This window comes from Pongo abelii, chromosome 4 (assembly GCF_028885655.2).
Source record: "Pongo abelii isolate AG06213 chromosome 4, NHGRI_mPonAbe1-v2.0_pri, whole genome shotgun sequence".
Classification (NCBI taxonomy): Eukaryota; Metazoa; Chordata; class Mammalia; order Primates; family Hominidae; genus Pongo; species Pongo abelii.
Window position 1 is genome coordinate 86,670,943 of NC_071989.2, and position 15,706 is coordinate 86,686,648.

The window sequence follows — 15,706 nt, forward strand, 5'->3', positions numbered from 1 at the left end:
TATCAGTGTTGCTTTATGAAAGGATTTTGAGAAAAGTAGATGGGGCATGCTAGTGGTGCTATTGCTGGCACTCTGGCAGTCACATTTCATTTATAACCTCCATTATTTATTTGGAGCACAGAGGTGGGAAGAGGAGAGAAAGTGAAATAAAAGTTGTATTTTCCATGATATAGGTGCAGATGAGCCAGCCTTTCAATATAGTGAAGTTGGAGGAGAATCTTCATCTGGCGGTGACTACTCACCTCGAGGGTTCTGTGCTTTCATAACTAATCATGTTCAACCATTTTTAATTTATTCACTCATTCAATCACTCATTAATTCATTCACTGTTCAAATAACATTTATTTAGTGCTTGACTATGATAGTCACTCTTATATGTTCCATAGTATCCTGTATTTATCATTAATAAGTTCAGCGTAGTTTTTGCTTTTTTGTTTTGGTTTTTTTGTTTGTTTTTGAGATGGAGTCTCACTTTGTTGCTCAGACTGGAGTGCAGTGGCAAGATCTGAGCTCACTGCAGCCTCTGCCTCCCGGGTTCAAGTGATTCTCCTGCCTCAGCCTACTGAGTAGCTGAGACTACAGGCGCCCACCACCACATCTGGCTAATTTTTGTATTTTTCATAGAGATGGGTTTCACCATGTTGGCCAGGCTGGTCTTGAACTCCTGAGCTCAAGTGATCCACCTACCTTGGACTCCCAAAGTGTTGGGATTACAGGCGTGACCCACCATGCCCGGCCAGTTCAATGTAGTTTTAATACTCCCTTGGTCATTTCTGTTTACTTGCCTGTTCCCTACTCAACAGGACAGTGAAAACATCTTGTTAATTGTTGTATGCACCCAGCACGTTATAGAACTCAAAAAAAAATTGTCGAATGAATGAATGAGTAAATGAATGTACAAACCATGCTAAGGTCAAAGGATACAAAGATGAATAAGCCACTGTCTTATGTTGCCTTGCTGAATCCTCTTATCAAAAGTATTTTGAAGAACACGCACGTGGTGTAGGACAGACCAGCATCCGATTGTGCTCGTTTAAAGAAGCTGAAGTTGAAGAGACTGGAAGGAGGAAATGGAGGGCATCAGAAAGTGAAATGGCAGGCTGTGCAAACAGAATGGCTCAGGGGGCAACCCCAAGAAGGCCCAGACTGGAGTAGATGAGGAAGCATTTAGGACAGAGGAGAGAGTTAGGACTCAGGGTCATTAGCAATGGAAAAAAGTGCACATTCAAAAATGCATCATTGGCTGGGCACGGTGGCTCATGCCTATAATCCTAGCACTTTAGGAGGCTGAAGCGTGTGGATCACTTGAGCTCAGGAGTTTGAGACCAGCTTGGGCAACATGGCAAAACCTCATCTCCACCAAAAATATGAAAAATTAGTTGAGTGTAGTGGCGTGTGCCTGTGGTCCCAGGTACTCAGGAGGCTTAGGTGGGAAGATCGCTCGAGCCCGAGAGGTGGAGGTTGCAGTGAGCCAAGATCGCACCACTGCACTCCGGCCTGGATAACAGAGCGAGACTCTGTCTCAAAAAAAAAAAAAAAAAAAATTAAAATATGGGAACCATTTTAAAGTCTTAAAAAAGTAAAACCAACACAAGCATTTTAACTGTTCAACTAAAACATGAATGTGGGATACACTATTTCAAACCACTTTCAATAACAGCAAAATTGATAAAGTATACTTTTCTGATAGGAAGATAAGGAAAGGTTGATCCCCCATTCATAGAAGTTGGGCTTCGTTCCATGCTGAAGAAGAAGCCTTACAACTTGCCCTAATGGACAGATACACCTATATGTTCTGATTTTAAAGGCAATAAATACCATCTTACACTCCCCTCCAAAAGTACTACTTTCTCTTACCTACTTGCTCATTCATTCATTCAATTCATTCATTCATTCAATTCCACTAATATACGTTAAGGCTGTTATTAGACAGTCACTGTTTTAGATGCTGGGACAACATAGGGTAAACAACTGTCCTGGTTTGCCCCACTAACCCAGGTTTAGCACTGAAAGTTCTGTGTCCTGGGGACCCCTTCTGCCCTGGGCCAATGTTGGTCATCCTAGAGCTTACATCAGTGAGGCAGGATTGAAATTTTAGCCAGGGAGACTCCAGAAAGCCTTTACTAGAAAGGTTACTTTCAAGAAAAGACCTGGAGTGGATAAGGACAATAGCTGCACGGATATCTTGGGGAAGAGCAGTCCAGAAAGTCCAAGCCTCAGGCAGGAGCTTCCCTGTCATGTTCCAGGAACAGCCAAGAAGCCACGGTTGCTGGGGACATAGTGAGAGGAGGGAAGGACAATGGGAGATGAGATCTGAGAAATACCAGGAGTCAGATTATGTGAGGACTTGTGAGTCTTAGCAAGGATTTTTGGCTTTTACTCCAAGCAACATGAGAGGATACTGAAAGGTTTTCAACAGGGAAAGAACAGGCTTACTTTGGCTGTTGTGTTAAGAATAAGCCACAAAGAGGTAAGAGCAGAGAGACAAGGAAGCTACGCATTTAAATAACCCTTTTGAAAGTTCTAGTCCCACTGAGTTGTTCCAAAGGAAATTGAGGAAACAGTTATGGTCTGTTTTGTGGGCTCAGTTTTATCTTTTTTGAAAAAACAGGGTAGGAGTCTTTATTCTTTCCTGCTTCAATTGCAACTGTTGACTTTCCATTTTACAATAAGAGGGAAGCAGTTTCAAACACGAAGAACATAAATGGTGTTAACTAAATTGAAACTCTTACTGTAACACGAATGTACAGCCATAGAGGGGTGTTAGGAATGTGGGCCAGACTGCCTGAGTTCAGATCTCAGCCCTGCTACCTCTAGCTAGGTGCCTTGAACAAGTGACTTGGCATGAGGAAGCTCCTTGCTGTCTTCATCTGTAGGAATTATAGCTCCACCTACTCTTAGGGCCATAGGGAGGATTCGGTGAGTTAACCCATGTGCCTGGAGCAGGGTAAGTGCTCATTAATGTTTAGTATTATTACAACTATTAAGTCGCCCAAGAATAGATGCTCAGCTTTGCAATAGATGTTGGCTTTCAGAGACAGGGCTTATGTCTTATCATATTTCGACTAGAAATACTCCTATGAGGTTATTACATTAGAATCTAATCCTGTGTTTGAGATATATATCATATCCAGTACATATATGGGTTCATAAGCAAGACTACAAGTTAGTGATCATTGAAGTAAAAAAATAAATGGAAGAGGGGAATCCATTTAAGTTTTCCAGAAATTTTAATGATCGTGAGGATTTGATTTAAAATAGAGTATTTACATTTAACTGTTAACGTGCTAAATTTATTTTTCCAAATTTTCTTTCAAATAAAATACTAAAATAGATATATAGCATTTTAGAGCCCAAGGAGAATATCTTTTCCTGATGAGAGAAATTGAGGAAATGGTTATGGTCTGTTTTGTGTGCTCAGTATTTTTCTTTCTTTTTTTTCCTTTTTTTTTCTTTAAGATGGAGTTTCACTCTTGTCACCCAGGCTGGAGTGCAGTGGTGCAATCTCGGCTCACTGCAACCTCTGCCTCCCAGGTTCAAGCGATTCTTCTGCCTCAGCCTCCTGAGTAGCTGGGACTACAGGCGCACACCACCACACCCGGCTAATTTTTGTATTTTTAGTAGAGACGGGTTTCACCATGTTGGCCAGGCTGGTCTGGAACTCCTGGCCTCGTGATCCACCCGCCTCGGCCTCCCAGAGTGCTGGGACTACAGGTATGAGCCACCACGCCTGGCTGGTTTTATCTTTTCGAAAAAAAAAAAAAGGATAGGAGTCTTTATCCTTTCCTGCTTCAATTGCAACTATTGACTTTCCATTTTACAATGAAAGGGAAGCAGTTTCAAACATGAAGAATATGAATAGTGCTAACTAAATCGAAACTCTCACAGTTACCTGAATGTACAGCCATAGAGGGGTGTTAAAGACGTGGGCCAGACTCCCTGAGTTTGGATCTCAGCCCTGCTGCTTCTAGCTAGGTGCCTTGAACAAGTGACTTGGCTTAGGGAAGCTCCCTGCTTTCCTCATTGTTCCCCTATTGTGGAGGTGAGGAAACAGAGGCTCAGGAGAGTTCAATGATTTACTCAAGGTCATGGTTGAAAAAGAAATCATGTTGAAAGGCAAAATAGTTTCATTGTTTTTTTTAAGAATCCTTTTGCAGGGCCTCCCCCAATACTATCCCAAAGCAGGATGCTTCGGTCTCAAGGATCCAAGTTTTACTCCCTCCACCATCTAGCTAGAAAGGCTACTTGGGCTTGCTGTGTTCTGGAGAGATTTATTTCTGCGTCCAGGTGTGCTGTATCCTGAAGCATCAAACATGAAGAATGAGACAAACACGACAAATGAGAGAAATAAAACCAATTTCCACTGGGGCCATAATGTAGAAATACTGCTCCTTTCTCCCTCCTAAATAAAATGTTTGGGCCCTGCTTTCCCTACAAATCCTCTCCCCTTCTTGTGGCATCATGGCATTCATTTGGCAACTATTTATTGGGGGCCTACTTTGTGACAAGCACTATACTAGGCAGCAGACTGCAATGATGAGCATTGGTGCTATAGGATTAATTTGAGGCATGGAAGCTTGACGTCCTCACTGAAGGGCCTGTAACCATGTAGGAAAAGAGAGTCTCTTCTTTAAAATGTGGTAGAAAAACCTATCAGCTGTCACTGTAAAGCAGTGAAAAGTTATTAAAGTAAACAAATAGCCTTTGGCTCTACAAAAAATATAAAAGTTAGCTGGGCATGGTGGTGTGTACCTATAATCCCAGCTACTCAGAGAGCAGGGGCTGAGGTGGGAGAATCGCTTGAGCCCAGGAGTTCCAGGTTGCAGGAAGCCATGATTGCACCACTGCACTCCAGCCTGGGTGGCAGAGCGAGACCCTATCTCAAAAATAAATAAATAAATAGCCTTTGGAAACCATGTTCTGATTCTTAAAACGTTTTATTTATTTATTTATTTATTTTGAGATGCAGTTTTGCTCTTGTTGCCCAGGCTGGAGTGCAAAGGCTGTTGCCCAGACTGGAGTGCAATGGTGTCATCTCAGCTCACTGCAACCTCCACCTCCCGGGTTTAAGAGATTCTCCTGCCTCAGCCTTCCAGGTAGTAGAGATGAGGTTTCATCATGTTGGCAAAGCTGGTCTCAAACTCCTGACCTCAGGTGATCCACCCACCTCAGACTATCAAAGTGCTCGGATTACAGGCGTGAGCCACCATGCCCAGCCTATTTCTTAAAACATTTTAAAGAGCAGAACAGAACATTTTAAGGAGGATATAATGGATAAAATAAATTTAATTAATTAGTTAATTAATGAAGGTAACTAAAGCACCCAGTTGAGTCCCATCTCTGTATTTACATCACCACAATGGATGGTGGGCAAGGAGATGAAGAGGCAATAGCAGCAAGGGCCTGGGTCATCGAAAGGACAAGCTAAAATGTTAGTTGATACTTTACCTATACAACAGCAATCACCACAGGTCAAACTACTTTTTATGTTGGTTGATATGACCAAATATTAAGGAGGTAGGTCACACAGTAAACAAGAAGATAGGTTAGGAATAGGGAGACCCTTGTTCAAGTTCCAGTGGCTCCAATAAAGATATTTATGATCTTGACAAGTCACACTCTAAGCCCCAACATCTAAAGAACAAACAAACAAAAAGAGTCAGGAGAATGGAGGAAAATATTTACAAATCATATATATGATTGGAGATTAATATTCAGAATATATAAAGAGCACCTACAACTCAACAACTAAACACCAACAACCAGATTCAAAAATGGGCAAAGGACTTGAATAAATATTTCTCCAAAGAAGATAAATGGCCAAAAAGCATATGAAAAGATGCTCAACATCACTAATCATTAGGGTAATGCAAATCAAAAGCACAACGAGCTATCCACTCACACCTGTTAGGATAAATACTATTTTTTAAAAATCGGAAAATAACAAGTATTGGAAAGGATATGGAAAAATTGGAAACTTTGTGCACCATTGGCGGGAATATAAAATGGTGCAGCTGCTTTGAAAAACAGTAAGAAGATACCTTATGAAATTAAAAATAGCATTATCTTATGATCCTGCAATTCCACTTGTGGATGTATACACAAAGGAATTGAAAGCAGGGAATCAGACAGATACCTGTACACCCATGTTCATAGCAGCATTATTCACAATAGATAAAAAATGAAAACAACCCAAGTGTCCATCAACAGATGGACAAACAAAATGTGGTATATACATACAATGAAATATTATTCAGTCTTAAAAAGGAAGGAAATTCTGACATATGCTCTAACATGGATGAACCACGAAGACATCATGCTAAGTGAAATAAGCCAGTCATAAAAGAACAAATACTGTCTGATTTCACTTGTATGAAGTATCCAGATGTCTTAGTCCATTTTTGTGCTGCTGTAACAAAATACCTGAGACTGGTAACATATAAAGAACAGAGATCTATCTCTCATGGTTCTGGAGGCTGGACCCATGCTTAATGACAGGAATATGTTTTGATAAAGCATCATCAGACAATTTTGTTGTTGTGCAAACTTCATAGCAGGTACATAGATCATACAGCCTATCACACACCCAGGCTATGTGGTATAGTCTATTGCTCCTAGGCTACAAACCTGTACAGTATATTACTGTACAGAATACTGCAGGCAATTGTAACACAATGGTAAGTATTTGTGTATCTAAACATAGAAAAGATACAATAAAAATATTGTTAAAAAGATAAAAAATGGGCCTGGGGTGGTGGCTCACGCCCATAATCCCAACACTTTGGGAGGCCAAGGCGGGCGAATCACCTGAGGTCAAGAGTTTGAGACCAACCTGACCAACATGAAGAACCCCCGTCTCTACAAAAAATACAAAAAAAATTAGCCGGGCATGGTAGCGCATGCCTGTAATCCCAGCTACTCCGGAGGTTGAGGCAGGAGAATCACTTGAATCTGGGAGGTGGAGGTTGCGGTGAGCCAAGATCGTGCCATTGCACTCCAGCCTGGGCAAAAAGAGCAAAACTCTGTCTCAAAAAAAAAAAAAAAAATTAAAAAATGGTACACCTGTGTAGGACACTTACCATGACTGGAGATTGCAGGACTGGAAGTTTCTCTGGGTGACTCAGTGAGTGAGTGATGAGTGAATGTAGAGGCCTAGGACACTAGTGGACACTCCCATAGACTTTATAAACACTGTACACTTAGGCTAAATTTATTTCAAAATTTTTTTCTTTGTAGATTTTTAACTATAAACTTTAAGAAACTTTTTCTCAGTTGTAATGACACAGCTTAAAACACACGTGCAGCTGTACAAAAATATTTTCCTTATATCCTTATTCTATGAGCTTTTTTCTATTTTTAAATTTATTTTTTTCTTTTAAACTTTTTTGTAAAAGTTAAGACACAAACACACAGTAGCCTAGGCCTACACATGGTCAAAATCATCAATATCACTATCTTCAACCTCCACATCTTGTCCCACGGGTAGGTCTTTAGGGGCAATAACACACATGGAGCTGTCACCTCCTATGATAACAATGTAGCAGGAGAAGTACACATAAAATAATGATTAAAAGTATAGTATCTTAAATACACAAATCAGTAATGTAGTCCCTTATTATCATTATCAAGTATTATATTTGGGAGGCTGAAGCGGGCAGATCACCAGAGTTTGAGACCAACCTGGCCAACAAGGCAAAACCCCGTCTCTACTAAAAATGCAAAAAAAAATTAGCCAGTCTTGGTGGTGCACACCTATAGTCCCAGCTACTAGGGAGGCTGAGGCACAAGAATCACTTGAACCCGGGCAGCAGAGGTTGCAGTGAGCCGAGATCACGCCACTGCACTCCAGCCTAGGTGACAGAGTGAGACTCTGTCTCAATTTAAAAAAAAAAGGCCAGGCGCAGTGGCTAACGCCTGCCGAGGCGGGCGCTCACAAGGTCAGGAGATCAAGACCATCCTGTCTAACACGGTGAAACCCCGTCTCTACTAAAAACACAAAAAATTAGCTGGGCCTGGTGGTGGGCGCCTGTCATCCCAGCTACCTGGGAGGCTGAGCCAGGAGAATGGCGTGAACCTGGGAGGAAGAGCTTGCAGTGAGCCGAGATCGTGCCACTGCACTCCAGCCTGGGTGACAGAGCGAGACTCCATCTCAGAAAAAAAGTATGATGTACCGTACATAATTGTTTGTGCTATACTTTTGTAAAACTGACATTGCAATAGGTTTATTTACACCAGCATCATCACAAACACTCGAGTAAGATGCTGCACTTTGTTGTTACAGCATCTAAGACATCACTAGGCAATAGGAATTTTTCAACTCCATTATAATCTTATGGGACTAATGAAACGTCCTTAAGCAGCGCATGACTGTCATTGACTTTTTATTTTGTATTGTCTGCTCTCCTCTTCCTTCCTCCCCACACACACCAGAATGTAAACACCAGATAGTAGGAAATCTTGTCCCTTCTGTTCACTACAGAGAACAGTATCTTACATAAAGTAGGGCTCAATAAATATTTGTTTTCTATTTTTTAAATTTTATCTTAGGTTCAGGGGTACATATGCAAATTTGTTATATCGGTAAATTTCCTGTCTCGGGGTTTTGGTGCACAGATCGTTTCATCACCCAGGTAATAAGCATGGTAGTTTTTCTGATCCTCTTCCTCCTCCTACCCTCTACCCTCAAGTATGCCCCTGGTGTCTGTTGCTCTCTTCTTTGTGTCCATTTGTACTTAAGGTTTAGCTTCCTTTTATAAGTGAGAACATGAGGTATTTGCTTTTCTGTTCCTGTGTTATTTCACTTAGGGTAATGGCTTTCAGCTCCATCCATGTTGCTGCAAAGGACGTGATCTCATACGTACCACATTTTCTTTATCCACTCTACCATTGATGGGCATTTAGGTTGATTCTGTGTCTTTGTATTGAGAATAGTGCGGCAATGAACATATGCATGCACGTGTCTTTATGGTAGAATGTTGTATATTCCTTTGGGTCTATACTCAATAATGGGATTACTGGGTCAAATGGTAGTTGTGCTTTGAGTTCTTTGAGAAATTGCCAAAGTGCTTTCCACAGTGGCTGAACTAATTTACATTCCCACCAGCAGTGTATAAGTGTTCCCTTTTCTCTGTAATTCCATATTTGCTGAAGGAGTAAATGAATGAATGGATCAATCTCTTCCACCTGAAAACCTTATAACTTGGAACTCTAAAACTCACTTTTTTTTTTTTTTTTTTTTTTTTGAGATGGAGTCTTGCTCTGTCGCCTAGGCTGGAGTGTAGTGGCACAATGTTGGCTCCCTGCAACCTCCGCCTCCCGGGTTCAAGTGACTCTCCTGCCTCAGCTTCCCAAGTAGCTGGGACTACAGGCTTGCACCACCATGCTCAGCTAATTTTTGTATTTTTAGTAGAGACAAGGTTTCACTGTATGTTGGCCAGGCTGGTCTCAAACTCCTGACCTCAGGTGATCCACCTGCCTTGGCCTCCCAAAGCGCTGGGATTACAGGTGTGAGCCACCGCCCCTGGCCTAAAACTCAGTTTTGATTGTCCTAAGTTCTAAACAAAAATAACCAAGTAGAGGAAGCAAATGAATGTCTGATAATAAAATGTTAACTTGTCTTCCAGATTTACTAGACTGATATTTATTCAAATATATGAAATAATGTATGTGAAAAGTTATCCATTCTGGCTTTTTTTGAAGTAGCAGAACATGAAAATAAAGTTACTGTCCATCAGTAAGAACAGGTCAAATAAATCCTGGTATATCTATACAATGTACTGGTATAGATCTATGATCCCAGCACTTTGGGAGGCCAAGGTAGGCAGATCGCTTGATCCCACGAGTTCAAGACCAGCCTGGGCAGGACACTGGGAGACCCCGTCTCTACAGAAAATACAAAAATTAGCTGGGCATGGTGATGTGCACCTGTAGTCTCAGCTACTCGTGAGGCTCAGGTGGGAGGATCACTTGAGCCCAGGAGGTCAAGGCTGCCATGAGCTGAGATCACACCACTGCACTCCAGCCTGGGTGACAGAGCCAAACTCTGTCTCCAAAAAACAAAAAAACAATATGGGACAAGGGGCAGTGGCTCATGCCTGTAATCCCAGTACTTTGAGAGGCCAAGGCAGGAGGATCATATCAGGCCAGGAATTCCAGTCCATCCTGGGCAATGTAGGGAGACCCCGTCTCTACAAAAAAAAAAAAAATGAGCCAGATGCAGTGGCACACACCTATAATCATAGCTACCTGAGAGACAGGCAGGAGGATTGTTTGAGCCCAGGAGTTTGAGGCTGCAGTGAGCTATGATTGCACCACTGCACTGCAGCCTGAGTGACAGATCTGAACACTGCCTCTTAAAAAAAAACAAAATGGAGACTGTTTTTAGTGTATTACCACTTGGTTCAATGGGGGCAGTATTTATACATATTTCTTGTACATACATTTCTGACTGAACGTGAAAGAACTGAAACTTGGTCGACTGGGGGAATTGGATGCTTGAGGGACAGGACACCCTTTTTTAACTTTCGAATTTTGAGCCACATGACTGTTTTACTGATTTTACTTAATTAATTAAAATTAATTAATTAAAATGAGATTAACTTTTTAAAAATGAATCTTGTATACATTATGCAACGCTCCTCTAACAGCCACTTAAAAATAAAATGAAACTGGCAATATAAAATAGTGTTTTAATTTTTCCTTTTTATTGTTTATTCTAGATCATGATTGTATAGTTCATCTCATTAACAATTAATGACCTTTGAAACATTGGGTTATATAGATATATCTGAATTTATTCATATATATCTGAATTTATTTTTCAAAATGGATTACCTTTATAATAAAGAAACTATTGGAATTAACACTGTCTACCTAAATAGTTGCTTACCACAAGTGAAATGACTGTATTCAAAATCTAGACTGCTTTGTGTTAGTTTTTTTAGTTTATTTAATTTAATTGGGCCTTTCCTGGAATTCATAAAATGTCAAGAAGCTGTTTCACGTCATTTTTATTTTTACTTTTAAATTTGTATTGGGGTATAAGATACATACAAAAAAGTATACAAGTTGCAAATGTACAGCTTGATGAATGTTCATAAGCTGAACACTGTCATGTACACAGCAGTAAGATCAAGAAATAGAACATTACCAGCACCTCATTTCCTTCTTTCACTCTCTTCTTCCCTGGGATAATCAATATTGAGACTTCTGAGAGCATAGCTTTGTACTGCCTGCTTTTTACCTCATACAAATGTAATTTTACAGTATTGCCCTTTTGTGTCTGTCTTCTTTTAGTGAATACTACATTTGTGAGATTCATCCATATTGTAGTTATAAATCATTCATTCTCATTGCATATAGCATTCCATTGTGTGAATATGCCACAACTTAGTTACCTATTCTACTACTGATGGCTATTTGCGTAGTTCCCAGTCTTGGCCATTTATGAATGAGCCGCTTTGAACATTCTTATGCATGTTTTTCAGGGGGAGCATTTGCATACATTATCCCCCCAGGAGTGGAATCATTTGATACAGATATGTGAAGCTCTCATAGATGCTGCCAAACATTTTTTTTCTAAACAGTTGTACCAATTTACACTGCTATCAGCACTAATGAGAGTCCAGTTGCTCCCCATCCTCCCCCCAAATTTCATATTTTTTGTTTTAGTTATTCTGGTGGGTGTGTAGGGTATCACTGGAAGCTGGTTTTTGGAAATTCTAACTTTTTTCAAAAATTCTTTAAGCTGGATAGGTTATAAATACCAAATAAGTTGAAGCTGAGAAAATGCAAGTTAAAGAGAACCCTACTTTTATGTATATCCTTATTTAATACTTGGGGATTCTTATTATATGCATGTATTAACTTGAAAAAATAAATATATGTTCCTCTATTCTTGAAGTTCAGAAGCTGTTGAGTGATGACCATTTTGCTAGTCAGAAATGTGTCCCTACTTTTCTAAGTCAACAGGGGGCCATGTACTGATAATAATCTCAAAGTAGACTAAAGTCATGTACTAGTTTACCCCCAAAGAAACGCTTTACATAGGCAAAGATTTCCAGCATCAGCACCAGCTAAAGCCCTCACTAAATCCTCTTCAGATGCAGCTGACTAGTACAGTTATGTGCAAACCATCAGGAAGTGGAAATGAGAAAACAGCATGTTTTGTGTGAGAAAAAAAAGGGGTGGCAGGGGGTGGATTCCAACCTGGTAGTGAATTTCCTGTCACATGTAAACTCCTCAGTGTGGTGCTGGTGTCCAAGCTCCCCCAGGTTAGAATCCACATCTCATCCCACTATAACCAGCTATCCCCTATAACCAGCTATCCCTTGAGTTGCTGTTGATCTTTCTGTTGCCATCTCTCCCTTCTCACACCACACACCCACGAGGCTGCTGTGTATTTCATTCTTCTGCAGGGTTGAGACCAAGTCACAGGGCTGTCCCTGGGGTATGACTACCCAGATCAGGAGCTACATACTGGAGCTGATGGACCACTTAAACATCATGTACCAGATGCCTGGTACGTGCCTATAGCATCCACTCCAACCCTTTCCTATTAAAACAGAGAAAGATGAACTAAGACATCTATTAGCAGCTCACAAAGATGACAGAAATTAAGATTTGAATGGCTATTCCAAGAACTTAGTGCTTCTGTTTTCCAATGCCTATCAAAAACAACAATGTTTCAGAATGACTAGGCAACCCAAGGGTTACACACAGTGCAGAAGTCATGGGGTATTCGGTGGGGGAGCCTGGACAGGACAGACTGTTTTCTGTCAGTCACTAACTGTATGTCCAGTGAATTGGAACTTCTTCTGACCAGGAGAAGGGACCTCTGGTGGGAATGTCCATGAGTCAGATGAGGTTATAAAGAGTTTGGGGAGCTTTTGAGAAGAACAATCTACTGAAAAGAAAGCATAGAGTAACTCTAAAGAGTGTGATCTCTAGCTTCATTCGGCCCAGCTGACGTCCTCTCTCAGCTCTGTGCTTACTATTGACATGATCTTGGGAAAGTTCTCATTTGGCCTCTGTGGGCCTCAGCACTCTCATCCGTAAAATCGGCCTGGTGAAATCCCTACCTCACAGGGCTATTGTGAGGATTACTAATGCTTACAAAGCACTTAGCACAGCTAACTCCACATAGGAAGTGCTCATAAAGTTATAGTTATCTGCTTTTTTAAAAAAAAAAAAAAAAAAGCCACAAAAGGGCATGTGACAGGCTAATCATCCTGTTAGAAAGCATTCGAGGAAAAGCAGAAGAGAGGAAATTTCAGAGCTAGAAAGGGAACTCAGGATGCAATTACCATGCTGAGAGGATAGTTCTGGGAAACTGGGGGTGTCCAGAATGAACAGGAATATCAGCTGGAGGACTCCTCTGTGGAAAGCCAGGAGATGCTGGAGACGCTGGACATGCTGGCTAATCTACAAGCCCTGAGGGAAGCATTTTCACCAGTGGTGGAAGGAAGCCCTGAGACATCAAGCAAAAACAAAAAGCTCAGCTGTTTCTCTAAGAACTAGGAAATTAAAGGCAAAAACTCAAGCATGGGCAGAAGTTGGAGGCACCAGCAGGAGCCACAGGCACAGTCAGAGCCGGGCTCAGGAAGGGCTCACTGACAGCAAGGGAAAGGCAATGAAAGCACCCCGGGAAGAGGCTGTTTTGTGCTCTAAGTTTATGCCAAGCCAAATGCAAAGACGAATCTGAAAAGTCACCCAGCTTCAACTTCTAATTTTCCATGTGAAGAAACCAAGACCTTTTAAAGAGGAGTAATTGCGCAATGGTTGGCTATGCATGAGAGTGTTGGGACAAAGGCATGTGTATGGCCACTGCAATAGACAGGGTGCTGGACAGGACAGGTAAATTGAGGAAAACCTGTGCACCTGGAGAAGAGAGCTTTAGAAGGAAAATCCACCCCATCAACCTTTTAGTATCGTCATCCTGGCAAGAAAAAATAACGGGGGTTAGTGGCAGTAGGAAAATGTAAGGCAAATGAAATCTTCGGTTTGGGGGCTACTTGGGGGAACATGTATTTTATAACCCCAAATATACCTTCTATTTATAGCAGAAGTTGAAAGCCCAAATGCCTTTAAGGTAAGGTAAATATGTGAACCAGAAGAGTGCAGGGCAGCTGGGTGTGGTACAGACCAGCAAATGGGAAGGGTGGAAGCGCCACATAAAGGAATTCACATTCAATTTTTTAAAAACACTGGCCTTGCCAAAGGAAACGCAGAAGCTGGCTCCATTTCCACATCAGCAGTTTGCAAACACTGTTCTGTACAGTGTTAAAATGTAAAACCACCATTAAACACTGTGTTAAAACATCATTAAACATCATGCTAAAATATAAAACATCATTAAACAGTGTTAAAATATCTTCAATGGTTTAAGGCTAAATGAAACATATTTAAGTCTAAAAAGGCCTGTGAAAAGTCAGTTTCATTTTAAAGGAGATCCCAATTGAGTGGGAAATGAAAAGTCCTGACATTTTTCCATCTACATATTGGTAAAACGAACATTTTAGCACTTATTTGAGATGGTTTCTATCTCCTCCTTGAAAAAAAAAAAGGGGGAGACGATATCCCCTTTACTTCTAGCACCAAGCATAGGGTTTAAAACATTGTATTAGTGGTACCTAAATGTTTATTGAGTGAATAAATAGGATTTTAAATAGAACAAAGTACTGGTCGGAGACAGAACAATAACCGAGCCTCTTTTGAGGTTGTAAAATGAAGGGGGTGGATCTCCAGCTCTGAGTCTCCTCTTCTTCTTTGGGATTTATTTTTAACCCCCAACATCTTTGTACACAGCCATGAACTTCAGTCTTATGACCTCCCTCACTTGGTTGACTCCAGTAGAGAGTCAACAGTTTATTGCAGAACTCACTTCCTGCCAGGTGCAGTGGCTCACGCCTGTAATCCCAGCACTTTGGAAGCCCAAGGCAGCTGGATCACCTGAGGTCAGGAGTTCAAGACCAGCCTCTCCAACATGGCGAAACCCTGTCTCTACCAAAAAATACAAAAGTTAGCCGGGCGTGGTGGCGCCAGCCTGTAATCCCAGTACTCAGGATGCTGAGGCAGGAGAATCACTTGAACCTGGGAGGCAGAGGTTGCAGTGAGCTGAGATTGCACCACTGCACTCTAGCCTGGGCGAAAGAGTGAGACTCTGTCTCAAAAAAAAACAAACAAGCAAAAAACCTCACTTCCTAAGTGGTATCCAAGCAGACTTAGTTCTCTGGGACTGGGGCAAAGGAACTTCAGGGAGCATGCTGATGATCCCTCTAACTCCCTAACTTCGTGGTTCTTGAGAACAAAGAGGGGACACCCACCTCACAGAGTTGTGTGGGGTAAATAATGTTGTGTAAGTAAAAGGCTTAGTGCCTTTTACATACATGGTGGATATTATCATCTATTATGGAAATAGGAGGTGAATAATTTTTTAAATGGACCTAATTGGGGGTAGGGGCATGGGATAGTTAGGACAACAAATTGAGAGGCCCAGGAAAAACAAAAATATTTTGACTGCACCTATAAATCATTCTGGAAAAGCTGGGAGTCGATAATTTTTTTAAAAAACGAAAATTCCCTATGTTCGAGTACAAATCCTTTTATATACATCTATACACTTAGGTATGCATAAAATTCCTCTGGAAGAATGGTTAACAGGCAATAGTGGTTACCTCCAGGGAGGGGACTTGATCTGCAACAGCAG

The 15,706-nt window shown here is 41.1% G+C and overlaps 1 protein-coding gene across 1 annotated transcript in view; it reads right to left on the minus strand.

Annotated features, from left to right (window-relative positions):
* The window catches only part of DMGDH (dimethylglycine dehydrogenase), a 124,675-nt gene that overhangs the window by 97,383 nt on the left and 11,586 nt on the right, over nucleotides 1–15,706 (minus strand). The gene's annotated exons all lie outside the window — the stretch shown is intronic.